General features: G+C 37.2%; 1 protein-coding gene across 1 annotated transcript in view; it reads left to right on the plus strand.

Annotated features, from left to right (window-relative positions):
- Positions 1-27,688, plus strand: part of NUP35 (nucleoporin 35) — an 85,654-nt gene that overhangs the window by 52,648 nt on the left and 5,318 nt on the right. The window lies entirely within an intron of this gene.

The following is a 27,688-nucleotide window of genomic DNA, read 5'->3' on the forward strand; positions in this document are numbered from 1 at the left end:
CCCTTAGCAGAACTGGAGTGCTATGCTGGGAGATCCACTGCTCTCTTCAGAGCCAGCAGGCAGGAACGTTTAAGTCTGCTAAAGCTGGGCCCGCAGCTGCCTCTTCTCCCAGGTGCTCTGTCCCAGGGAAATGGGAGTTTTATCTATTAGTCCCTGACTGGGGCTGCTGGCTTTCTTTCAGAGATGCCCTGCCCAGTGAGGAGGAATCTAAAGAGGAAGTCTGGCCACAGCCGCTTTTCTGTGCTGGGGTGAATTCCACACAGTCCGAACTTCCCGGTTGCTTCCTTAACTCTGTGTGGGGAAAACCGCCTACTCAAGCCTCAGTAATGGCAGACTCCCCAACCTCCACCAAGCTCAAGCATCCCAGATTGGCTTCAGACTGCTGAGCTGGCAGCGACAATTTCAAGCCAGTGGTTCTTAGCTTGCTGGGAACCAGCAAGCTAAGAGTGGGAGTGGGACCTGCTGAGTGAGACCACTTGGCTCCCTGGCTTCAGCCCCCTTTCCAGGGGTGTGAATGATTCTGTCTCGCTGGGGTTTCAGGTGCTCCTGGGGTACGAAAAATAAACTCCTGCAGCTAGCCCAGTGTCTGCCCAAACAGGCACCTAGTTTTGTGCTTGAAACCCAGGGCCCTGGTGGTGTACACATACGAGGGAATCTCCTGGTCTGCGGTTTGTAAAAACTGCAGGAAAACTGTAGTATCTGGGCTGGATAGCACAGTCACTTGACTAGGTGAGGGAGGTCCCTGGACCCTTGCACTTCCGGGGTGAGGTGATGCCCCACCCTGTTTCTGCTCACCCTCCATGGGCTGCACCCACTGTCTAACCAGTCCCAGTGAGATGAACCGGGTACCTCAGTTGGAAATGTAGAAATCACCCGCCTTCTGTGTTGTTCTCGCAGGGAGCTGCAGACGGGAGCTGTTGCTATTTGGTCATCTTGCCCAGGAACTCCTAGAGTAAAATTTAAATGCAGAAGCTGGAAAATCTGATATAAAAATTAGTTGCTGTATTTAAGATTTTAGGAAGATTGACAGCTTTTCCTTTACTTTTTTTTTTTTCCTTTCCACCTTTCTTAAGGCTTGGTTTCAGCCCTATTATACATATTTACTTTTATCAGAAAGGATCAGAAATGTTTTTTGAGTGTAATGAACAGGCATAAATACTTTTTCAAAACATTTTTCTAAAAATATTTTTCTTTTCCAAAGTTTTTTTGTTTTTTTTTTTTGAGACAGAGTCTCCCTCTGTCGCCCAGGCTGGAGTGCAGTGGTGTGATCTCGGCTCACTGCAAGCTCCGCCTCCTGGGTTCACGCCATTTTCCTGCCTCAGCCTCCCAAGTAGCTGGGACTACAGGTGCCTGCCACCACACCCGGCTAATTTTTTTTTTTGTATTTTTAGTAGAGGCAGGGTTTCACCGTGTTAGCCAGGATGGTCTCGATCTCCTGACCTCGTGATCTGCCTGCCTCGGCCTCCCAAAGTGCTGGGATTACAGGCGTGAGCCACCACACCTGGCCTTCAAAGTTTTTTTTTTAAAAGCCAGAATAAAAAGAATATTGGATTTTGACATTGATTTATGTCATTGATTTAAAAACTGGAAATGAGTAAGAATAAGAGGATATAATTCAGTGTTTCAAGCAGCTCTACTGCAGTCTATAGGACCTGCGAGGAGAGCATAGGTTGTATATAACTAATTCCATCAGTCAATACTTGGAGAACTGCATTCAACAACCAATTCAAGTATTATAATATTTATTGAGCTCCTAATATGTGCAAGGCCTTGGAATACATCAGAGGAATAAAGATAGTTACCCATTCTTGCAGAGCTAACATTCTAGCAGAAAGAAACAGTAGGAAATAATTCTAGTAAATAAGGTATAGAGTAAGTTAAAGAGCAACAGGTGCTACGGGGAAAAAAAGATCGGAAATGCTGGAGTATTAAACATGGCACTCATGGTAGGCTTTATTGAAAAGATGAGATTTGAGCAAAGATTTAAAGGGGATGAGGTTGTTAACAGAATGGAATCTGGGGAAGAACATTCTAGGCAGAGTGAACATTAAGGACAGGCAGGAGTTTGCCTGTTGTGTTCAAGGAACAGCAAGGAGGAGGCTAGAATTGAGTGAGCAAGGGGAATAGTAGTAGGAAAAGAGATCAGAGATCGTAGGAGCTTAGATTACATGGGATCTGCTAAACCTTTATAAAGACTGGCTTTTACTCTTTGTGGTAGGCAGAATAAAGATGTCAGCATTCTAATTCTCAGTACTTGTGAATATTGAGAACTAAAAATGAAATCCTAAGCCCCCCAGTTTACTGAATGAACCCCCTCTTGGCCAAGGGAATCACAGAGAAACCTAAAAACTGAGTTCCTGGCCATGATGGGACGGAAGGTAGGACATTCCTCATTATGCCGCCTCCCTTTTGCAGTTTAGACATAACTGACCAGCATTAGTAAAATAGAGATCGTAAGATTAGTGGAATGGACTCTGTGGCAATAAGATACCAAAATGATAACACCTAAGGCCATACTAGGCAAGGGTTTAGTCATGCACCCCTACCTACATTTAAAAAAATAAACCATGTTCTAACTGCCACAAGGTTTTTCTTTTTCTCTGGCAGCTAAACAAGCACTGGCCTGGAGATAAGCAAGATGAAACAATTGCATCTCATCCATTGCTAGACAGTGACTAACCCCCTGTTCCACAGGCCATAACTACAGCTTTGACTGGACCACAGACTGATTTCAGTAACTTTCTCATGATAAGATATCACCTGCCATGGACTGGTTCTGGCTGGTTTACAGAGGCACTGAATGCCGTCATGCCCCTGCTTCACCTTTTGATGTACACGGCCTAATTGTAATACATTTAAATGTTAAGTCTTCATCCTAAAATGAACATGGTTGTATGTAATGTACATGTTTATTCAGTAACCCCCCTTTGTGAATCTAGCTCCTCCTGCAAGCTGTTGAATATGTATGTTTAGACCACCCATTCAGCATAAAGCTCCTGCCCTAATCCCTCCTCCTTCAAAGTGCCTGCCTCTGGGTTTGGCCACAGGCTGCTTCTTAGCTTGCAGGTTGTAACTTCCATAAGAAATAAGCCCTCCTTTTAAAATTTACAAATTGTGTGATTCTTAAATTGTCAATATGTTACATACATCACATGGCAAGGGGGACTGCGTGGATGTGATTAAGAGTCTAGACCTCGAGATGGGGAGAGTATCATAGATTATTCAGGTGGGCCCAATCTAATCATTCACATTAGCTTTTAAACATGATACCTCCTAACTTCCCTGTCAGAGATAGAGCCTCTAGAATCTGAGAATAGCCCTCAACTGACAGCCAGTAAGAGAATGGAGACATCAGTCCTACAACTGCAAGGAACTGCATCCTGCCAATAATCTGAATGAGCAAGGAGACTGGTTCTCTCCTAGAGCCTCCCATAAGGAATGCAGCCCTGCTGAGTTCTTGACTTTGGCTTTGTGAGACTTTAAGCAGAGACTCATTTGAGTTCACCTGACTCTGGCCTATGGGAACTGTAAAATAATAAATCTGCATTTTTTTAAGCCACTAAATTTGTGGCAATTTGTTATGGTAGTCATAGAAGACTAATATGCTCTGAGTGAAACATTGGATGCTTCTGAGGAGTAATCATGATATGACTGGTGTCTTTTGTCATGTAAATTTCCATGACCTGTTAACACAATGGTTATCACAATCTCTCATTAAGGTTAAAATCCTTTCAGCTTTGCTAGTAGAGCTGAGTAATTTATATCCTTGATATCAGACACTGAATTTTGACAGTTCAAAAAGCCTTTTATACTAGATTTCAGCATTAGTATGTATGTATTTTTCCCAGGAAATCCAGATTAATATGATCTGGACCAATTAAATAAATTTAAAGTTATTTAATTCATTTATGGAAAAATGACACATTATTTGTAGCAAAGCCAAGCCTAAATTTTCTCTGAAGCCAATCCTAACCCTCCATTTACTTTTTTCTCTTTTTTCATCGTTCTTCCCACAAACCAAGTCTTCGTTAAAACTAATGTTGCTGAAAATTTAGTGAAGAATAAAATAATTGCCTCTAAGCCCATGTTTCAGTATTTTTAAAAATATGGGTATATTTTTTACAGCATTCCAATTTGGCTGCCTCAAGCAGTAACAGCACATGAGATTTATTAATTGATCATCAGTAAATAACTGTCTTCTAAATTTGTATGAAATAGTGGCTCAATAAGACCTACCTCCATCCGAGACAATGAATTTCAGCTTGGAACAATAGAACTGCTCCAACCAGTGATGGTTAAATTATAGCTGTGGGAGAATATGACAAAGGAAAACTTTTGGGCCAACATGTAGAAAGATCAGAAATAGGATTTAGCAGTCACTCATAGAATGTTCTTAAAAAAAAGTTTCCTCAAGCCAGCTGTATTCAGTATAGTACGTATATTGATGGAAGCTAATTCTCTATTGTGCTTTTGTGTTTCAAAATAAGTTGACCTTACTGTATACTAGAAGACCACTAGCTTCCAAAATCACTCTTCAGTGATAGAACTATAATATATAAGCATTCTTAAGGAAAAACTCCCATTCCTCTGGTCTTTGTGCTAAAATGTTAGCTACAATAGATATGCTGCTTCCGCTATCCTTTCTAAACTGGAGAAGCTGAAGTCTTCTCAGGAGAAATGTCTAGTCAAGCCCTTAGCCCATTTTTGTTGTTGTTGTTGTTGGCTTATTAGTTTTTTTGCTTTGAGCTCTATTAATTCCTTGTACATTCTGGGGATTAGCCACTTACCAGATATGTTGTTTTCACAAATATTTTCTCCCATTCTGTAGGTTGCCTTTTCATGCTGTCGATGTTTCTTTTGCTGTGCAGAAGATTTTTAGTTTGATATAGTCCTACTTATTTATTTTGCTTTTGGGGTCACATCCATAAAATCACCACCAAGACCAAAGTCAAGGAGTCCTGATCCTATGTTTTCTTCTAGGAGTTTCATAGTTTCAGGTCTTAGGTCTTCAGAAGACCTAAGTTCAGAAGTCTTTAATCCATTTTGCGTTGATTTTGTATACAGTATAAGATAAGCGTTCAATTTTGTTCTTGTACATGTGAATATTCAGTTTTCCTCACATTTGTTGAAAAAGACTATCATTGTTCCAACATGTATTCTTTGCATCCTTGCCAAAGGTCAGTGACCATATATGTGTAGGTTTCCTTTGGGGTTTTCTATTTTTCCACTGGTCTATATGACTGTCTTTATGCCAGTACCATGTACCATACTGTTTTGATTACTGTAGCTTCATAAAATATTTTGAAATCAGGAAATGTGATGCCTGTAGCTTTGTTCTTTGTTAGGATTGATTTGGTTCATAATCTTTTGTTCTATATGAAGTATATAAACTTTTTTCTATTTCTGTAAAACATGTCTTTGAAATTTTGAAGGGATTGCATTGAATCTGTAAATTGCTTTGAGTAGTATAGACATTTGAACAATAGTAAGTTTTCCAATTCAGCAACACAGGATGTATTTACATTTGTTGTCTCTTGTTTAATTTCTTTCAGCAATGTTTTGTAGTTTTTAGTATATAAATCTTTCACCTCTTTTTTCCCAGGTTTATTCCTATTTCAAAGCATTTTATTCTTTGCAGTACTTTTGTAAATGGGATTGCTTTCATAATTTGCTTTTCAGGTAGTTTGTTGTTAGTGTATAGAAAGGCAACTTATTTTTGTATGTTGGTTTTGTGTCCTGCAACTTAACTGAATTCATTTATTGTTTATAATATATATTTTTAAGTGTTTGTGGTTTTCTATCTTTTTTATTTTAGAAATGGGATCTTGTTCTCTCACCTGAGCTGGAGTGCAGTGGTGCGATCATAGCTCACTGAAACCTTGAACTCTTGAGCTCAAGTGATCCTCCCGCCTCAGCCTTTCAAGCAGCTGGGACCACAGGTATGTGCCACCATACCTGGCTAATTAAAAAATTTTTCTTTTGTAGAGGCAAGGTCTCACTATGTTGACAAGGCTGATTTTGAACTCTTAAACTCAAGTGATCCTCCCACCTTGGCCTCCCAAGTGCTGAGATTACAGATGTGAACCACTGTGCCCAGCCTGGGGTTTTCTATATAAGATCATGTTGTTAGCAAACAGGGATATTTTTACTTCTTTCCAATTCAGATGGTTTTTATATTTCATTTTGTTTTTGAATTGCTCTGTCTAGGACTTTTAGTATTATGTTAAGTAGAAGTGGTGAGAGTGGGCATTCTTGTTTTGTTCCTGATTTTAGAGGAAAAGCTTTCATTTTTTTCACAGTTGTGTATGATGTTAGCTGTGGGCTTTTCATGTACAGCCTTTATTGTGTTTAGGCATTTTTCTTTTATTTCCAGTTTGTTGAGAGTGTGTCTCTGAAACAGTGTTGAACTTAGTTAAATGTTTTTTCTGTATCTTTTGAGATGATCATATGATAAAAATATTTTATTCTGTTAATGTGGTATATCATACTAATTTATTTTCATGTCTTGAGACCCTGTGTTTCTTCTAGTAGCTTTAAAGTTGAAGTCTTATATGTTTTTAGTTGATTTTTATATATGGCGTGAGATAAGGGTCCAATTTCATTCTTCTGCTTGTGGTTATGCAGCTTTCCCAACACTATTTGTTGAAGAGATTGTCCCTTTCTATTATGTGTTCTTGGTCCTTTTGTCAAAAATCAACTGACTGTTAATTTATTCCTAAGTCCTTTTTTTGATGCTCTTATAAATGGGATTCTTTTCTTGATTTCTTTTTCAGATAGTTCACTGTTAGTGTATAGAAATGCTACTGATGTTTGTATGTTGAATTTGTAATGTGCAACTTTACTGAACTTATCAGTTCTAGCAGTTTATTGGTCGAATCTTTAGGGCTTTCTTAATATTAAATCATGTCATCAGCAAAGACAATTTCAATCCTTTCCTATATGGATGCCTTTTATTTCTTTTTCTTGCCTAATTGCTCTGGCTAGGACTTCCAGTACTTTGTTGAATAGAAGTGGTGAGAATAGGCTTCCTTGTTTTGTTTCTGATCTTGGAGGAAAAGCTTTCAACTTTTCACCATTGAGTATGATGTTAGCTGTGGGCTTGTCATATATGGCCTTTATTGTGTTGAGGTATATTCCTTCCATACCTTTTGTTTTTTGTGAGAGTTTTCAATGTTAATGGATGTTGAACTTTGTCAAATGCTTTTTTTTTTTGCATCTATGGAAATGATCACGTGGTTTTTGTGCTTCATTCTGTTGATTCGATGTATAACATTTATTTGCATATGTTGAACCATTGTTGCATCCCTGATAGAATTTCCACTTGATCATACTGAATGATCTTTTTGATGTACTGTTGAGGAGTTTTGTGTCTGCTCATCAGGGATATTAGTGTATAGTTTTCTTTGCTGTGTCTTTGATTTGGTATCAGGTAATGCTGGTCTCATGGAATGAGTTAGGGAGATTCCCTCATCTTCAATTTGTTGAAATAGTTTGAAGAGGATTGGTATTAATTTTTCTTTAATTCAGTAGTGAATCCACCTGGTCCTGGGCTTTTCTTTGTTGAGAGACATTTTATCACTGATTCAATCTTGCTACTCATTATTGTCTGTTCAGGTTTTCTATTTCTTCCTAATTAACGCTTGGTAGGTTGTATGCTTCCAGAAATTATCCATTTTCTTTAGGTTTTTCAGTTTGTGAGCATATAGTTATTAATAGTCTAGGATGATCTTCTGTATTTCTGTAGTATCAGTTGTAATGACTCCTTTTTCATTTCTGATTTTGTTTATGTTGATCTACTGTCTTCTTTTTTTTGGTTAGTCTAACTCGTGATTTATCAATTTTACTTAACTTTTTCAAAAACAAACTTTTCATTTCACTGATGCTTTGTATTGCCTTTTTAGTCTTCATTTTGTTTAGTTCAGATCTGATCTTTATTATTTCTCTTTTGCTGCTGACTTCAGGATTGGCTTGTTTCTGCTTTTCTGGTTCCTTGCAGTGCATTGTTATTTATTTAAAATCTTTCTATTTTTTTGATGTAGGCGTTTATTACTATAAACTTCCCTCTTGGCACTGTTTTTCTGTAAAATACAAGTTTTGGTATGCTATATTCTCTTTTTCACAAAATTTCTGTTTCAAGAAATTTTTTTTTTAAACTTTTTATCTTAATTTCATCATTGACCCCATCGTTTCTCAGGAGTATGTTGTATAATTTCCATGAATTTGGATAGCTTTCAAAGTCCCTCTTGGCATTGATTCCAAGTTTTATTCCACTGTAGTCTGAAAAGATATCTAATATGATTTTGACTTTCTAAAATTTGTTGAGGCTTGTTTTGTGGCCTAACATATGTTCTGTTCTGGAGAATGTTTCATGTTCTGATTAGAAGAATATTTATTTTGCAGTTGTTGGAAAAAAATGTTCTGTAAATGTCAATTAGGTTCATTTTGTCTAAAGTCCAGTTTAAATCCAATGTTAATTTGCTTATTTTCTATCTAAATGGTCTGTCTAATGCTGACAGTCCCCACTATTATTATATTGGAATCTATCTCTTTAGATCTCATGATGTTTTCTTTATGAATCTGGGTGGTGTGTGTGTTTGGTGGTGGCGGCAGGTTGAGTGGACCTGACCTCAGATCCCATGAGGGGTGCTCAGGTGTGCCACCAGTAGTGGACTTGGCTGGGCATTCCCCAGGGCTTTGGACGGTGTGCTCAGGTACTGGAGTGGGGGGTTGGAGCCAGGCTGGCCTGTGCTCTTAGACCCTCAAGTAGTGCATATAGATGCTAGTGGTGGTATGCAGTGGTGGAATGGACCCTAGACCCCCAGCAGAATGCTCAATTGGAAGTCACAGTGGCTGTGCTGTGTCCCTGCTACTGGCGAGGACAGAGTTGCTTGTCCTGGGAGCAGTCTTAGGCAGGCAGCTAGGAGGCATGGGCTTTGCTGTGCAGCTGCGGCAGTTGCAGGCAGTGGAATTTGTCCTTGAGGGTGTGTGAGAATGCTTGGCAAACCCTCTGCAGTGGGGTAGGTTTGCTGCTGGTGACTCTCTCATCACCCCAGCTGTAGGGTAGTATGCAGTCCAGTGTGGAGTAGGCTCTTAAAGTGGTGCTGTGCTGCCACTGCTTAGGATTCAGGGTTTTGTGGGATCCAGTGTGTGCTCTCTGGAGCCGTGCCTTCGTGCAGTTTGTAGGGAGCTTCTTTTGTTAGCCTCAGGGCTAGTGAATGTTGAGGGGCTCACTTGAGGCTAGGATTATAGGAATCATTTTGGGAATGTGTGTTGCTGGGGCTCCCTCACTTATCTTTTTCCAAGCTTGGGGAGTCTCTCCTGGCTCATAGCCAATCTCAGTCTCCACCAAGGAGGCTGTCATGCTTCCCTCTTTTTCCTTGCTTTAGGTGTTTCCCGTCACTTCTCTGTTGAATTCCAGTGTTCTTTCCTGGATGATCTGTTTGAAGTGTGACTACTGACTAGTTTGGTTCTTCTTAGCAGAGGAGGCAAGTAGATGCCTCTAATCAGACATCTTGAAGCCTCTCCCATTAGGTTGTTTGAGATATTTCTACTATTTTGGCGTAGGTGTTTTTATTGCTATAAACTTTCCTGCCAGGACTGTTTTTGCTGCATTTTGTAAGCTTTGGTTGTTGTATTTCCATTTTTGTTTGTCTCAAGATATTTTTAAATTTCCCTTTTAATTTCTTCTTTGACTCATTGGTAGTTAAGGAGTGTGCTGTTTAATTTTCACATGCTTGTGAAGTTTTCCAAGATTCCTCCTGTTATTATTATCTAGTTTCATGCCATTGTGGCTAGAAAAGATATTTGATATGATTTCAGTCTTTATGCATTTGTTAAGACTTGTTCTGTGAGCTAACTAACTAATGATGTATCCTGGAGAATGTTCTATGTGGTGATGAGAAGAATATTTATTCTGCAATTGTTGGATAAAATATTCTGTAAATGTCTGTTAAGTCCGTTTGGTATAAATTGTAATTCAAGTCCAATGTTTTCTTGTCTGCCTCTTTCTTCAGATATTATAATATTTGCTTTATATATTTAGGTGCTATAATGTTGGATGCATATATATTTATAATTGTTATATCTGCTTGATGAATTGACCCTATAATGATCTTCTTTGTCTGTTTTACAGTTTTGATTTAAAGTCTATTTTGTCCACATTCTCTTTTGGTTTTTATTTGTGTGAAATATCTTTTTTCCATCCCTTTACTTTCAGTCTTTGTGAGTCCTTAAAGGTGAAGTGAGTCACTTGTAGGCAACATATAGATGAGTCTTGTTTTTTTATTCATTCAGCCACTCTGTGTCTTTTGATTGGAAAATTTAATCCATTTACATTCAAAGTAATTATTCATAGGTAAGGTCTTACTATTGCCATTTTGTTAATTGTTTTCTAGTTAATTTGTAGACCCTTTGTTTCTCTCTTCCTCTGTTGCTGTCATCCTTTGTGGTTTGATAATTTTCCATACTGGTATTATTACAAGTTAGACAGGCATGAGTGGGGCAGGAGAGGGCTCTCCCCCACCCACTAGGAATGTCAGGTGATGGTTTGACTGACAGTTATCACACTGACTCTCTAAAAATGATAATTTGTCAGCTGGCACCAGGAACAGACAATCTCCTAATGGTCCACAAGCTGTTAACATTAAAGTGTTAATTGAATGCAGACACCAGGGAGAAGCAAAAAGGGCTTCCAGTAAAATCTCAGATATTGGGCTAGTGAGCCTGGGCACATGCATTAAGTGACAAAATGGCTGAGTATGACCTTCCAGGGGCACTCCACTGGAAAAGGGAAGAAAGCCTCAGATGAGCATGTGTACAACTTCCTGAACACACTGTGCATGCACACTCCCCAAGCATAAGGAGGGCACTGTGCATGCAGGCAGGCCACCCTAAGGGAAGAATCAAGGAAAAAGGTTGCAAGATGCTGGAGGTGGGCCAGCCTGTAAACTCCTAGGATCAAGGTTAAATGCTGCATTTGACCTTCTCGGTGCCTGCTTGGGTCTCTTCCAAGTGTACTTTCCTTCTTTTCCTGCTCTAAAGCTTTTTTAATAAACTTCCACTCCTGTTCTGAAACTTGCCTCAGTCTCTTTTTCTTTTTTTTTTTTTGAGATGGAGTCTTACTCTGTTGCCCAGGCTGGAGTGCAGTGGCATGATCTCAGCTCACTGCAACCTTTACCTCCTGGGTGCAAGTGATTCTCCTGCTTCAGCTTCCTGAGTCGCTGGGATTACAGGCATGCACCACTATGCCCAGCTAATTTTTTTTTTTTTTTTTTTTTTTTAAGTAGAGATGGGGTTTCATCCTATTGGCCAGGCTGGTCTCAAACTCCTGACTTCGTAATCAACCCACCCCAGACTCCCAAAGTCCTGGGATTACAGGCATGAGCCACCGTGCCCGGCCCTCAGTCCCTCTTTCTGTCTTATGTCCCTCAGTCGAATTCTTTCCTGAGGAGGCAGGAATTGAGGTTGCTGCAGACCTGTGCAGATTTTGCCCCTGGTACCTAGGATACCTTACACTGGTAACGGTGTGCTTTGAATCTTTTATTTTTATCCTTTGTATATCTACTATAGGTTTTCGCTTTGTAGTTACCATTAGGCTTGCATAAAACATTTTATACGAATAACAGGTTGTTTTAGGCTGATAATAACTTTGATCACTTGCACAAACTCAACTCTTTTACTCCCCCCTCAGTTTCTTTTGTTGACATGTTTTGTGTATTTTATGGTTTATGTCCCTTGACAAATTATTGTAGCTATAGTTGTTTTTAATAGATTTGTCTTTTTTTTTTTTTAAAGAAAGGCAGGAGGATCATTTGAGGCCAGGATGAAGAAAGCCTACTTAATATAGCAAGACCCTGTCTCTACAAAAAATAAAATAAAATAAATTAGGCATGGTGGCACGTGCCTGTAGTCACAGCTACTGGGAAGGCTGAGGCAGAGGATGGCTTGAACCCAGGAGGTCAAGGCTACAATGAGCCATAATCACACCACTGCACTCCAGCATGAGTGACAGAGTGAGATCCTGTCAACAACAACAACAAAACACAAAGATAAAGTGAATATTGAAATAGTCTAAAGTGAAGGAATAAAAAGATAATATCTTATGAAAAGGGAATGTTAAAATGAAAGCTTCCTAACTTGTTTCAATGTAGCTAGCTCCTGAAGAAGTTAAAAGTCCATCTTGGAAGGATTTTAGAAGTGGTAAATTAGGTCTAGGGTTCATAGGAAAAAGAAAAAAAAACTGCTTGAAGATGAAGAAAACATGCACAGAATAGCCTATGCAAATAGACTCTAGTAATAACTCTAATGACTCAGACACCATAGAAAATCTCAGATTTAGGAACTTCTGGTCTGGCTCCTGATTTGAGATGGTACAAGTTGTATTATAGACTGATTAGGTACAGAAGGGCCCAGAGCATCTGAGTAGGATGGTTCATGAGACACAGTCAAGGAGTAGAAGCAAAAGACTTTCAGACCAGTTGGGGTGTGCGATAAATAAAGCTTAATTTTGAAATTTGAGATGCATTTTATTTGGCAGAATTCTTGGTAAGCTGGTCTCTTAAGAAAAGCAATCATCCTCAGGTGTGAAAACCTTATCCTAAGAGCCTGGTAAGAAGGGTAATAATTTGAAAATATACAGAGACTAATAAAACCTAATAATGCCATAAGTGTGACATTTTGGGAGGAGGGAGAAATGTCAAGAGGCATTTTAGGCAACTTTCTATATGGTGTGTGCTATATACAACTTAGTCTGGCTGGGCGTGGTGGCTCATGCCTGTAATCCCAGAACTTTGGGAGGCTGAGGCGGGCAGATCACTTGAGGTCAGGAGTTTGAGACCTGCTTGACCAACATAGTGAAACCCTGTCTCTACTAAAAATACAAAAATTAGTCAGGTGTGGTGGCAGGTGCCTGTAATCCCAGCTACCTGGGAGTCTGAGGCAGGAGAATCGCTTGAACCTGGGAAGCAGAGGTTGCAAGAGCCAAGATCGTGCCACTGCCCTCTAGCCTGGGCGACAAAGCTAGACTCCGTCTCAAACAAACAAACAAACAAACAAAACCAACTTAGTCTGTGCTGTACTTGTCAGGAGAACTACAGTAAATATCTGTTTTTCAAGGCTTCTGAATTACCATTTTTTGATAAGTTTGATAAGGAGAAATAGGCTGTATAAAAGCCCACATATATTTAGATTATGTGTGTATCTTCTCTTACCTAGGGTTATCCAGTATATTTCCTTTTAAAGGAAATATCTTTCCCTCTAAACACTGAATACATAATTCAGAAATTCTCTGAGAGGTTGAAAATTATTTCCTCACATTTGGAGATAAGACTATAAAATATTAATTCACTTTTTTAAAAAAGAGAGTAAATCATTGTTTCTTTTACCGTCACCTACTGCGTAACATTCTACATCTAACCCCCTTTGTATGGCCATACCGTATATCTTATTGAGATAAAATACACTTTTTATACAAACCAAATAATTCTTTTAGTTTTCTAGATAACTGGCATCATAACACTTCTGTTTCTGTTTTTTAAAATTGGGACCTATTTTCTTATTACCCTATATTACTAGTGTAATAAAATAATATCACTTAATGTTCTCATATCCTTTCATTATATACTGAGTAGTGTTGGAGGAAAGTCCCTGGGGCCTAGTAGAGGGACAAGTTCTGGACTGTTAGACATGGCATATGACAAAGCTCTAAGCAGCCAACTAAATTGTTTGAAGTATAAAAGTGGCAAACGCAATCTTCATATTTATTTGGTGACTGCAGTAAGTAGCATCTGTAATTTTCAAAGACCACATAAAATCAGTACCACAGAGAGAATCAAGGCTAGTTATAGCCCCGAAAATCCAGCACAGTCCCAAGCCTCCCTTTGTATAACAAATATATTATTTCTCCTTTATAATCTTAACGTGGAATTCTTAGACAATTTAACCTACCTACATGCAAAAATTTAGGAAAATAAATGTAATGCCCTAGTTGTAAAATAAAAAAGGAATAAAAATAAAACAATAAACACATTCCAGTGTGTAAATCCAGTGTGTAACTGAGCACAATTACACTTGAAGACATAATGATGTGTATCTTTTTTTTTTTTTTTTTTGAGATGGAGTTTCTCTTTTGTTGCCCAGGCTGGAGTGCAATGGCATGATCTCGGCTCACCACAACCTCCACCTCCTGGTTTCAAGTGATTCTCCTGCCTCAGCCTCCCAAGTAGCTGGGATTACAGCATGTGCCACCATGCTTGGCTAATTTTGTATTTTTAGTAGAGATGGGGTTTCTCCACGTTGGTCAGGCTGGTGTCGAACTCCCTACCTCAGGTGATCTGCCCGACCTTGGCCTCCCAAAGTGCTGGGATTACAGGCGTGAGCCACTGTGCCTGGCCAAATGATGTGTATCTATACATAGAAAGCATGTTGAATGCAATAGCTAATAATGCACATTGTATTGTATTATACATTGAAGGAGCATAATTGATGGTGACGTTTTTTCCAAAATATTGAGAAACTCTTTGCTAAGTTCTGGGTAGAACAAATACATTTTTTCCTTGATTACATGGTAACACATATATGGTTACTGCATAAGGAATGCCAGACATGCTTTGTATTTACATGTGAAGTGGAGTTAGGTTCCAGGCCCAAGTAATTATAAATAAGTTTTCACTTGCAGAAATCATGCAAATTGCCATTTCATTTTTAAGTATAGAGTCCTAGTGATCATATTGCAGTATATCTGGCATGTCTGGCCCCCACCCTTTAAATGCCACTAGTATTCCTCCCGATTATTTTGACAACTTAAAAAGTTTCCCACTATTTTCACCTCTGTTGAAAATATTGCTCTCCTACATTTCCTTGAGGTTTAACTGTTACAGTGTTAATGGAAAGAATAACACATCTATCAATTGAACATATGAGGTCCACAACTAATAGGCTCCTGTTGGCTGTTTTAACAAAAGCTTTTTTTTTTTTTTTTGACTTGTATTGCTAGCTATCTTTAGGTCTCTAGATATTGCACCCTCTGTATGCAACCACATTCTAAAAACTTCTGATAAAAAATGCATCTCCTGGAAATGTTTGTGAAAAGGTTTGTAGACAACTAGTCAGTGTGTTAGGCAGAACAGTGGAACCTAAGAATATGTATATGTTATCTTGGCACAAGGGACTTTGCAGGTCTGATCAAATTAAGGATCTTGAGGTGGAGAGATTATTCTGGATTATCTGGGTTGTCCCAGTGTGATCACAAGGGTCCTAATATGGGAAAGGGGGAAGCAGGGGAGTCAGATCAGATTCAGAGAGAGATCTGAAGATGTAATACTGCCGGCTTTAAATGCCCATTGAACTCTGCTTCAAAAAATGAAAACACACCTCTATAAAATGTATATTGGGAATAAACTTTGTATTTACATACATTGGGGAATTTAAAAAAATATGTAATGTTTGGACATTACATATTTTACCATATTACTTTGCTATATTTGGACATTACATATTTTACCATATTACTTTGTTATAAAATTATAAATTTAACTTTTAATACAGATTGCCAGAATATTCTAGATTAGAGATTAGGTTTTTGTTTTCCTCAAGACATAAAACAAGTATGAACATTCTAAACTGCTGGATGAATCTGAAAGACAGTAATTTCAAAATTCAGTTTATACTCATGTTAAATATAACTACATTAAGATTTTAAAATTTCATGGGAGAAAATATAATAAAGAGATAGGATCACTTATAGTCTTAAGAATAATGTTGGTTTCCCAAGTGCTTTTCTTAGCAATTAAAGCATAAGGTGAATTGAAATTTGCTTCATAGGCATTTTGACTGTATGTATTAGAGAATTAAAAGAGGACATTTGTAGTAATGCATGGAAACTTCCTGCTTCAAATTAAAGTTCCCCTCTGCTGCTGTAGAATGGATTCCATACAGTGGATAGTTGTGGATGATTCAGAAAATTATGAGTTTAGATTCCCAGTTGTTAATTTATAAGTTTTGTGGGGAAATATCACCTGCATTTGTGCTGAATAAAATATACATGGATTCTTTAAAAAAAATCGCAATTTTTTTCTAAATTTATTTTTTTAAAGTTTTTAGAGAGAATAAATATAAAATTAATCAATTTGAACATGTTTCATTCACATTCTTTAAATTGCTTGTTGGTCTCCTTAACAATTTTTCTTTTCCTTTGACCGTCTGCCTTTCTCATTTTTATTTTCCTCCTTGAAGAAATGATCCATTCTAAGGGCTTTAAACATTTCTTTTTGTGTTGATGTTTAAATCTTTTATTATTAGTCTCATATTCTCACTCAAGACTCAGAATTCTAGTACTTCTAATGAACATTTATGTCCGTTGGGCAGTCCTGCTGCCATCCTAAGCTACACATACTGGGAATGGAACTCAATCATCTTTTCTTTTGCAAATCAGTGTCTCTTACCAATTTCTTTCATTCGGTTCACACAGTCTTCTAGGTTTGAAATTTTGGGGTTGTTTTTAGGATTTTGTATTGCTTTCATTTTCTTAATTAATCAGAATCCTTCCAATTCTAGTCTAGAAATATGTTTCATATCTGCCATTCATGTTCCATTATGATTTTGACTGTCTTGCAGTTCCTGATAATTTTATGAATAGATTAATATAATGCTGTTTAATTTTTTTATATGCTTAATTCATTCTAGACATAGCTGGAAGACAGATCTTAAATTATAACTTTTTTTTTCCTATATGTTACTCATTCAATAAAGAATAAACCTAGTTTAGTATTTCACTTGGCAAAGTGTAGTAAATTGCAGCATCAGGATCACTTGTGATATTTGCTAAAGGTGGCTATCCCACATCACCTAAATCAAATCTCTGGGCATGGATTCTGGGAATCAGCATTTTTAGAAGGCAGCATAAGTGATTCCAATGCACACTAACATTTGAGAACTACTGGAAAGGATAAAATTCAACCTAAAATTCAAAACCCTTTAACATATGGCCCTACCTTGGATATTCCAGTTTATTTTTCACTAGTTCTAATATAATCTTTTGCTCACTCTAACAGTCACTCTAGATATGCCACGATCAAATTGCTTCTGAGAATTTGTTTATAACCCCTTTATTCAGAATGCCTTATTTTTTTTTTGGCGTCCATCCTTCAAGCCCTTTTTCTTTATGGACTCTTTTAAGCTATGTATTACTGAGCACCTACCATTTACGTCAGACACTTCATGGAAAATTTTTACTATCCATTAAGCAACCTAGGCATAATTGTTCCCATTTTACATCCGAGGACATTGAGACTTAGTGCAGTTAAGCAACTTGCCGTAAGCCCTACAAGGAGTAAGGAGTAGAGTTTGATTCAAATCTAGGTCTAGGTTTGACATGCTCCTCCCAGTGGTAGCTTTCAAGTTGGCTCTGTAGGCAGCTGCTTAACTACATACAACCTACCTGGTTTTCTGTGTTTATATGCTAGGGCTTTCCCACAGGTCACTTTTAAATACAGCTTAAATATTTTTAAAACCATTTTATGAGTTCTATTAGGACAGCTAGGGCACTCAAATGGAAATTCATTAGATTATTACTCGACTGTTAAATGTGTGTCAACTTCTCTGTATTTGAGCCATAAGCTTCTTAGAGAACTGAAAGGAAATTTTAAAAAGCCTATCCCTTTCATCACCCAGTGTGGTAGTGGTTGTATTTAGTAGGTATTCACTGAATATCTGCTCAGATTAAATAGAACCCAGAACAGTGAAAGATGTACTTTCATTGAGTAGGAATCACTCGTTCCAGAAAACAAGAAATTGTGAGCATCTGAAGACGAGGACTACCAGTTATTCTAATGTTTTTTAGAGCACTTTGAAGAAGATGGAAACTTAATAAAATTTTAATTATCATGTGTTTATCATCAATTGGTGTTTGGAAAATGTTTTCCAAAGTTTTTGTGTGTTCAGCATGAAATAAAAACACAAAATAATTTTATTAGCAGAAAAATTCTACTAATGTAACATAAAACTACAATGAAATATACAATTTTGGGATGTTATCGACTAAATATCAGGTTTCTCCCACTATAGAATTTAATACTTGTTTGTCCATTGTAAAACATGAATATTACTACCTTACAATTTTATCTAACCTTCAATATATTTGTAGTTTAGGCCAAAAACGTCTATGTTCTCATGTCACAAAAAAAACTTAGCTCAAGTGAATTGACTTCCTCTATCATAATCAACTCTATATGATTAAGAAATTACTAAACCTTGAAGGGGAACAATCAATAAAGTAAACATTTTTGATCCATTAAATATAATGTTAACTCTCAAGCATGTTTGGTGAAGCTACGCTTTCATATAATGCTTTCAATGCATTATTAAACAAGAAGACAAGTTCTCAGTAAGGTTGTGGTATATAAGTATTAATAAGCATCGAAGGCCTAACAGCACTGGCTGTCAAATCTGTGTGTATTAATGTGAATTAATGAGCTTTTCCTCTCCCAAGAGGAAAACAGGTTATTACAGGTTAAACAATGATGAGCAAAACACAGGCAATGCCAGTGTGATAGAAAGCCTTCAATTTAGAGAAGTGACCTTTAAAAGGGATTGCATAAATAACCTCAACATAATCACTTGGTATAATATTTTGGGTTTAGAGTTTAGATAGCAGTAAAGCGTGTTTATTGATTGGTTTGATTTTTTAAAATTGTACCCCTTGGGAAATCACCTCAGTGCAGAATTAAAGTGAAAAGACAATGATAACAACAAAACATGTATAACTAAAACTATCATAGAATGAAATACTGGTTTGAAAAAAATCACCCTTTAATGTCACACTATGGTGGAAAGTTAGGTATTTTCAATTCTCCAAATTACACAGAGAAAGTAGAAAGCACTGATTATGTTTCCAGTTGTTGGTGTGGAAAGGATAATACCTTAGGACTATTAAACTAATACATTTTCTTTTTAGTAATCCCTAGTTCCAAGTTGATCCAAGGCTGTATTTAGAATCGTGCCAAGAGGACTCACGTATTTGCTTTTACATTATAGCAAAGATATCCTTCTATCATTTAGGCTGAGCAGTTAGGCTTAGCACCCAAAAGAAGGAAGATTTGATACTCTGGAAGACTTTGACAGAAGGAAAGTTAAAAAGCCTGTTCCTTCTGGTCTCAGAACATGTGAGAAAGAATTAATCAGACACAGGTTTCTGACTTTCCTTCTCCAGGCTGACAAGTTTGCAAGAAAGCCAAAAATAGAGTAGCTTTTGTTGAACTTTTCTTTTGGAATGTTCATATGAGGCTGTCACTTAGGGTGGCTCTGTGTCAACATGTGAGGTAATACATGGCAATGGTAGATGAAGGTGGCTACAAAGATGAATCTGAGGCAACGTACCTAGCTCTGAGAGTCCAGCTGTGTTTGGAGGGGGTCTTGCTGGGAATTTGCCCAAAGTGGTCTGGAGGGGGTCTTGCTGGGAATTTGCCCAAAGTGGTTTGCTGCAGTAGTGGGTGAGGCCAGACATTCAATGGGAGTCACCTCTAAACTCCATAAAGATAGCTGCGCAGGAAGTGAGATTTGACTAGAGGTTGAATCAGTGAGAGTTGGATGGGGTGGAGGTGAAGTGTCAGCAGGCCATTACTGAGCAAAGATAACAGACCTTATATTTCTTTGTAAAACAATGGCATATCTAAGGATCACACCAGCCACCTCACAGTGGAGACCAGCACAAGGATGGCAGGCTACATGGAAGGGATAATCCCTTGAATTCTGTAAGCTTTCCTCTATACCCAGATGTCAGCTTGGGAAGAGGAGGGTGAAAAGTACAACTCTGAAATTGAGCTAAACTTTGAGTTGACTGAATATTTTACATTACAGAGGTTGGTTAAACTGGAGCTATCAATTGGCCATTTTGAGATAAGTCCTCATCCTCTCACTTCCTTCCAAATAGGGTGGAATATTGAGAAGGATATTAAATGAGTTATAGAAAATAAAATGGACTTTTTTTTTGCACATTTCATTAATAGTATAAATTTGAGACTTTGCTAGTGAATCTGCCATACTTATCCCCACTCCCCAAGTCCTCACTCTCAGCTGAGCTGGCTTCCTTTTTCTCTAAGAAAATTGAAGTAATCTGAAAGGAATTTCCACAAGTTTTCATCACTACATCTATTTACTTATAAATTTCTGTGACTGTATACTCTGTCTTCACATCTGAGACATTAGGGGAGCTGTCTGATTCATCCAAAGGCAACTCTTCTACTAGGACCTTAGATCCTATCTCCTCTTACCTATTACAACGATTCTCACCTCTCTTTTGAGTAATCAATTTTTTTCTTGTTATCAATTATTCCATCATAAAACAAACACGGTTTATCTCTGACCATCGAAAACAAGTTCTCTCAATGCAATTTCATTCTTCTTCATTCCCATATCTGCATTTTCTTTATAGCAAACTTCACAAATACTTCCAATATAATTCTTCAAGTTCTTTTAAAACTTACTACAATAGGCTTTCACCCCAATCATTCCACTGAAACTACTCTTATGAAGGTAACTAATGACTTCCATATTGCTAAATGCAATGGATAATTCTTCATCTTCCTCTGTCTTGACTCATGATCAGCACGTGACACAGGCAATCGCTTTTCTTTTTTCTCTTCCTTGACTGGCTTCCACTTCGCAGTCTCTGTCATTGGCACCTCCTTATCTTTCCAACTTCTCAATATTGGAAGCTCTAAGAGTTCAGTCCTGGAATGTTTTCTCTATTCTGTCTACACTTACTCCTTTTGTGATCTCATTCAGTTTCATGGTTTTTAATATTATTTCTATGTGGACATCTCCCAAATTTTTATATCCAGCCTGAAAATGGGTCTTCTGAGGTTTTACCTCCTGTAGTGAATTGCCTACTCCACAACTCCACTTGCATGTCTAATACATATCTCAAATGTAACATGTACAAAGAGAATCTTCCCCTTCTCAGCTGATGATAGCTACATTCTATGGTTGCTCAGGCCAAAGAGCCTTGGAGTCATCATTGATTCCTCCTTTTCTCTCACAATCTGTATAAAAGCCATCAGCAAATCCCAGAATCCAGCTCTGTCTCACTACCTCCACTACCACTGTCAGTTTTTAGTCTGTCTTTCATTTTCGTCTCCTTAGAGACTATTCTTAGCTCAACCAGAGTGATGCTTTGAATGTAAGTTGTGTCACGTCTCTCCTCAGCTTAAAACCCTCAAATGGCTACCTACGTCCCTCAGGGTAAAAACTAAAGTTTGTATCCTGATCTATAAGTTCTTACAGTCTTCATGGCCCATCTCCCCCACCTCTTCATCTCATCTTTTACTACTTCTCATTCTTACTCTGCATAGCTGCACCAGTTTTCTGTCTTTCAAACACACTGGGTACATTCTGATCTCAGGGCTTTTGCCTTTGCTCCTTTTTCTGTCTAGAAAGCTCATCCCTAATTTCTGCATGATTCAAGCTCTCACAGTATTTGTTTTTATTTCTCAAATGACACATTCTCAGTAGGACCTTCCTTGACTACCCTATTTAAAATTACAATCTCCACCCCTAATATGGCATTTCTTATCCTTTTTTCCTGCTTTGTTTTTCTCCATAGCTTTTATGACTTTCTGATATCCTAAAGAAGTTACTGATTTTTTAAATAATAAGGCACTATTTTAATGTTGTGTGAATTACCAAGAAGTAGAGATTGACTGTAATTTGCCAAAGACAGAACATTCATTTCACAACTACACAAGAACAGGGCTACGAGTGAAAAGGCACTCTAATTTGGGATAGTGTGAAGAAACATAGTTTGTGTTTTGGACAATTTATAGAGACAAATTTCCAGGGGACCTGAGAATACTGTTGGTTTATATGGATAGAAAGTGAAAAATGAAAGAACTCATGCAAAAATCTATGCTATCTTTATTCTTCCTAGGTTAATTAAATCTCTATTTAATGCAAATTTTATGTGTATTCTCCTATTATTGGAGGAAATGAATGTTTTCAAAGAATTCCTATGCTCCAACTTATGAAACCATACTCTGTCTAGACAAGGGCATAGGAGGTATTTCTAAATACTAATAATAAACTCAGAAAAAGAAATAAAACCATCTTATTTACAATAGCATTAAAAACTTAGAAATAAATTTAAACAAAGAAGTGAAAGCTCTGTACACAGAAAACTACAAAACATTGATAAAAATGGAAGAAACATAAATAAATGGAAAGATACTCCATGTTCATAGATTGGAAGAATTAATATTGTTAAAATGTTCATATTTACCCAAAGTGATACATAGATATAATGCAATTCCTATCAAAATCCAATGACATTTTTCATAGAAATAGAAAAAAAATTCTAAAATTCATATGGAACCACAAAAGAGGGAGGCATCATATTACCTGATCTCAATATTGACTACAAAGCTATGGTAATCAAAACAGTATGGTAGTGGCATAAAAACAGACACACAGACCAATGGAGAATAGAGAGTCCAGAAATAAACCCAAACACATACAGTCAACTAATTTTTGACAATGGCATCAATGAGATGGCCTGGGGAAAGGTTAGTCTCTTCAATAAATGGTGCTGGGAGAACTGAATATCCACAGACAAAATAATAAAATCAGACCCTTATATTAAGGAATGCAAAAAAACAAAAAAACCTCGAAATGGCTTAAAGACCTGCACATAAGACCTGAAACTGCAAAACCCCGACAAGAAAACATAGGTGCAGAGCTCCTTGACTTTGGCCTTGGCAATGATTTTTTGGTTATAGCTCCAAAAGCACATGCAATAGAAGCAAAAATAAACAAGAGAGACTAAATCAAACTAAAAAGCGTCTGCACAGCAAAGGAAACAATCATCAAAATGAAAAGGTAGCCTACAGATTGGGCGAAAATATTTGCAAACCATACATCTAATAAGGGGCTAATATCCAAAATATATAAGGAACGCACACAACTCAATAGCAAAAAAAATGAATAACCTGATTAAAAAATGGGCAAAGAACCTGAATAAATTTTTTCAAAGGAGACATAAAAATGGCAACAGGTATATGAAAAGGTTCTCAACATTACTAATCATCAAGAAAATGCAAATCAGAACTGCAATGAGCTATTACTTCACATCTGTTAGGATGGCTATTGTGAAAAAAACAAGAGGTAACAAATGTTGGGGAAGCAGTGGAAAAAAGAGAACCTTTGTACACTGTTGGTGGGAACGTAGATTGGTGCAGCCACTGTGGAAAACAGTATGGAGGTTTCCCGCATAGTCCAAAACTAAATATAGAATTACCATATCTCCAAAATATGATAGAACTATTATAATTCCAGAAATTAAATCTTGAACTACAATATGATCCAGCAATCCCACTTCTGGATATATACCCCCAAGGAAATAAAATATCCACTTCTGTAGCTAGCTGCTGTCTCATGTTAACTGCAGCATTATTCACAATAGCCAAGATATGGAAATAATTAAAGTGTCCTTTGATGGATGAATAAAGAAATTGTGGTATATAATGAAATATTATTCAGCCTTAAAAAAGGAGATGCTGCCATTTGTGACAACATAGATAAATGTAGAGGACATTATGTGAGGTGAAATAAACAGAATACAAAAAGAAAAATACTGCATGATCTCACTTATATGTGGAATTTTTTAAAAAAATGAAATATGTAGAAACAGAGAGTAGGACAGTGGTATCAGGAGCTGGGAGATGGGAGGTAGGAAAGTGTAGGCCAAAGGATACAAAGTCACAATTATGCCCAACGAGTAAATCTAGAGTCTAATGTACAACATGAGGGCCGGGTGCGGTGGCTCATGCCTGTAATCCCAGCACTTTGGGAGGCCGAGGTGGGCGAATCACTTGAGATCAGGAGTTCGTGACCAGCCGGGACAACATGGTGAAATTCCATCTCTACTAAAAATACAAAAATTAGCTGGGTGTGGTGGTGGGCACCTGTAATCCCAGCTACTTGGGAGGCTGAGAGAGAAGAACTGCTTGAACCTGGAAGGCGGAGGTTGCGGTGAGCCAGGATCGCCCCACTGGACTCCAGCCTGGGCAACAGAGTGAGACTCTGTCTCAATAATAATAATAATAATAAAAAGTGTACAACATGAGGACTGTAGTTAGAATATTGTATTATATACTGGTGATTTGCCAAAAGAATAAATTTTAGTTACTCTTACCATCAAAAAAAAAGAGAAAGGTAACTATATGAGATGATAATTTGCTAAACTGTAATAATCCATTTACTGTGTGTGTGTTCATATATATATATATACACACACACACACATATAAACATGTTGTAGCCCTAAAATCTATGCAATAAAATTAAAAAAATAAAAACACCCAAGATGTCTTTATTCCTAATTAAATTTATATTTGCTATAAATTTAAGTTTATTGTCCCATTCCAACTGCTAGTGAAGGATTTCAAAGAAGTCCTTTGTTTGATGATATTAGCGATATCATACTGTATCTAGACCAAGGCATAGGAGGCACTGACGATTGCAACTAAGACTTACCAAACCACAGGGGTTCTCAAAATTTAGTGTGGGTAAGAATCACTTGGAGTAGGTTGGGAGTTGAAGAAAACTTGTTAAAAATGCACATTTCCTGGCTGTAACATAAGGTATTCTGAACCAATAGATTTGGGGCCTAAGTTGGTAATCTGCAGTTTCAGTATGCTCCTCTGGTGATCCTGAACAGTTGGTCCATCTCCCCTCCTTTGGGAAACACTGCACCAATGTTTATTATCGTAGAAGAAAATTACATAGAAGAAATCTAGAAGAAATTTCAACAGAATTTTAGAACATTGAAGAATTTAGGGGTCCCGATAGCCTTCTTATTTTTTTGTTGCTCAAATCTTATTTTTTGTAAGAGAAAACTGAGTAGCTAGGGACATTGGTGATATCAGAAACCTGGATTTCACTTCCTCTATCATTGTTTATAAAATCAAAATGATGGAGTCCTAAGAACAGACTAAGTTTATTTTACAAACACCAAAAGAATGTATTTGATAGGAAACTAGCACCTGATCAAAGTGAATGTTGACATGGAGGGAGAAATTTCCTGAGAAGTCTGTAAAACTGGCATTATGTTAGTTTACAAGAAAATGAAGCTGCATGAAGACGATATTTATTAAATAGTGAAACATTAGGTCTCTCTGTTGTTTGAATTATTTACAACAAACATAAAATACTTTTTAGGTAAAATATGTAAATGAATAGACAGATAAGAAAATGGACACAGGTTTTTTTCACGCATCTTGTAACCATTTAAAGGAGACCATTGGATTTAGTGCTTAACCAATATATGTTTTATTGTGCAAACCAAGTATTTGGATATTAATATTTCAAAAAACTGATAAAGTCTTTATCAACTTTTACTGAACACCGTATTATCTACTTGACTGTTATATTGCTTTAAGAGTCCAGTCTTAACTCATCTGTGATCCTAAGTGAAGAATAAATAACATGAGATCATTAAATTTCCTACTGAGTAAAATTCAGATTGAATCCAGATATCTAAAAATAAAAGTCAAAGTAACACTATCATAAACAATCTATATTAGCTTTTCAATAAATAAATAAATAAATTTTTTTAGAGATGGAGTCTATATTATCCAGGCTGGTATTTGACTCCTGCATTCAAGCAATCTTCCCATCTCAGCCTCCCAAGTAGCTGGGACTGTAGACATGCACCACTATGCCTTGCTGACTAGAATCTGTATTAGATTTTTAAAAATAAACTTTTTTTTTTGGAATAATCTGAGATTTACAGAGATGTTTCAAAGACGGTATAAAGTTTTTGTTTTCCTCATTTTTTTCTTGATTTAATTGACAAATAACAACAATATATTTATATGGTGCAATGTGATGTTTACTTATATGTATATGTTGTAGAATGATTCCTCTTATGTCCCTTGCCCAGTCTCCCCTAAAGTTAACATTGTATATCATCATAGTACATTTTTGAAAACTAAGAAAATAAGCTAGCCATGGTGGCTCACACCTGTAATCCCAGCACTTTGGGAGGACGAGGTAGGAAGATCGCTTGAGTCCAGGGGTTCAAGACCAGCCTGGGCAAAATAGGGAGACCATGTATCTACAAAAAATACAAACATTAGCCGGTCATGGTGGCATGTGCCTGTAGTCCCAGCTACTCAGGAGGCTCAGGTGGGAGGATCACTTGAGCCCCAGAGGTTGAGGCTGCAGTGAATTGTGTTTGTGTACTCCAGCTGGGGCAACAGAACGAGACCCTGTCTCAAAACAAAAAACAACATTGGTCCATTGTTATTAATTAAGCCCCAGACTGTATTTGGATGTCACTGTTTTCCCGCTAATGTCCTTTTGCTCTTTCAGGATCCAATCCACAATACTTTTGGTACATTGGATATATATATATAGATGTAAAGGGCTGCATAGGCTGTACACTGCACTACTCTGGGGGTGCCATTTACATTGCTGTGCCAGGCACTGTTCATAATGCTTTACATCTATTAACTTGTTTAGTCATCACGGAAGCTCTAAAAGGTAGGCAATGTAATTATCCCTATTTTACAAGTATGGGCATTGAGGACAAAGAGATTCAGTAACCTTAAAAGATCACTGAGCTAGTAAGTGGAGAAACTGAGATTCTAGTTACACAGCCTGTGCTCTTAGAGACATTCCAAATTGGCGAGCTTCCTATCCCAACTGACCAGCTATGAGAACATAATTCTTATTCCAAGGAACTGGCTGATTGACCTTAAGCAAGTCACTCAATCTCTCTGGACCTCTGTTTGCTCATCCATGAAACTGTAGAAGTGGATTACATAATCTATACAAGTTTCCTACCTTTAAAACAAATGTATAACATTGAAACATGTATCTTTAAATTTAATTTCCAGCTCAGAGACCTACTATATTTTTGTATTCTTGCCAATCAACTTTTAAAAAATAAAATGTTCATTAAAATCAGACTATTGAATATTAAAATTCCAATTGTATTTTTAAGGAGGATCTATACATCACATTGGGACACTTCTTTTTTTGCCTCAGGTTGTTAGCTTGTTGATTTTGAATTTTATATCATGCTTTTGAATACTACTCAATTTTACATATACCCTTTGTATGCCAATAAAACTAAACTAAATGTATGTCACTTCTTATGTAGGAATGCACAAGCAAATAAACAGTATATAGCCACATATTTCAGTAGATTAAACTCAGTTGAAATTATCCCACATGCTGTCACTGTAATAGGCTATTGATCTCAGATTGCATTTTCTGTTTCTTTATAATTGAATTTTGTTCCCAAATGAAAGAGCATGTTCATTTTCAGTTTGTATTTAGTGAAATAAAAACTGTATCTGGGATCAGTTTTATCATGTGCCCAATGGAGGACTAAGTATGAAGTCCTCCATATACTTTCATAGACCTAAGTATGGAATATTGTGACTATTAAAAAAAAAGGAAGTATACCGCCTTCTTGGAAGAGATTGTTTTTCCCCAAAAGTGCTAAATTTTAGATCTGAACTGCCATAAAAATTCTGCATGATTATATCCACAAATCAGGATATACACAAAACTATGGATTTTTCCCCTATGAATGACGAGTAATGGAAGATATGCTGTAATTACATAAATTAACCCATCTCTAGAGACTAAAGGAAATTAAGATCGAAGGAAGTAGGACAGAGGGCTTAAAAATA

Source organism: Nomascus leucogenys, chromosome 22a (assembly GCF_006542625.1).
Source record: "Nomascus leucogenys isolate Asia chromosome 22a, Asia_NLE_v1, whole genome shotgun sequence".
In the NCBI taxonomy this organism is placed as follows: Eukaryota; Metazoa; Chordata; class Mammalia; order Primates; family Hylobatidae; genus Nomascus; species Nomascus leucogenys.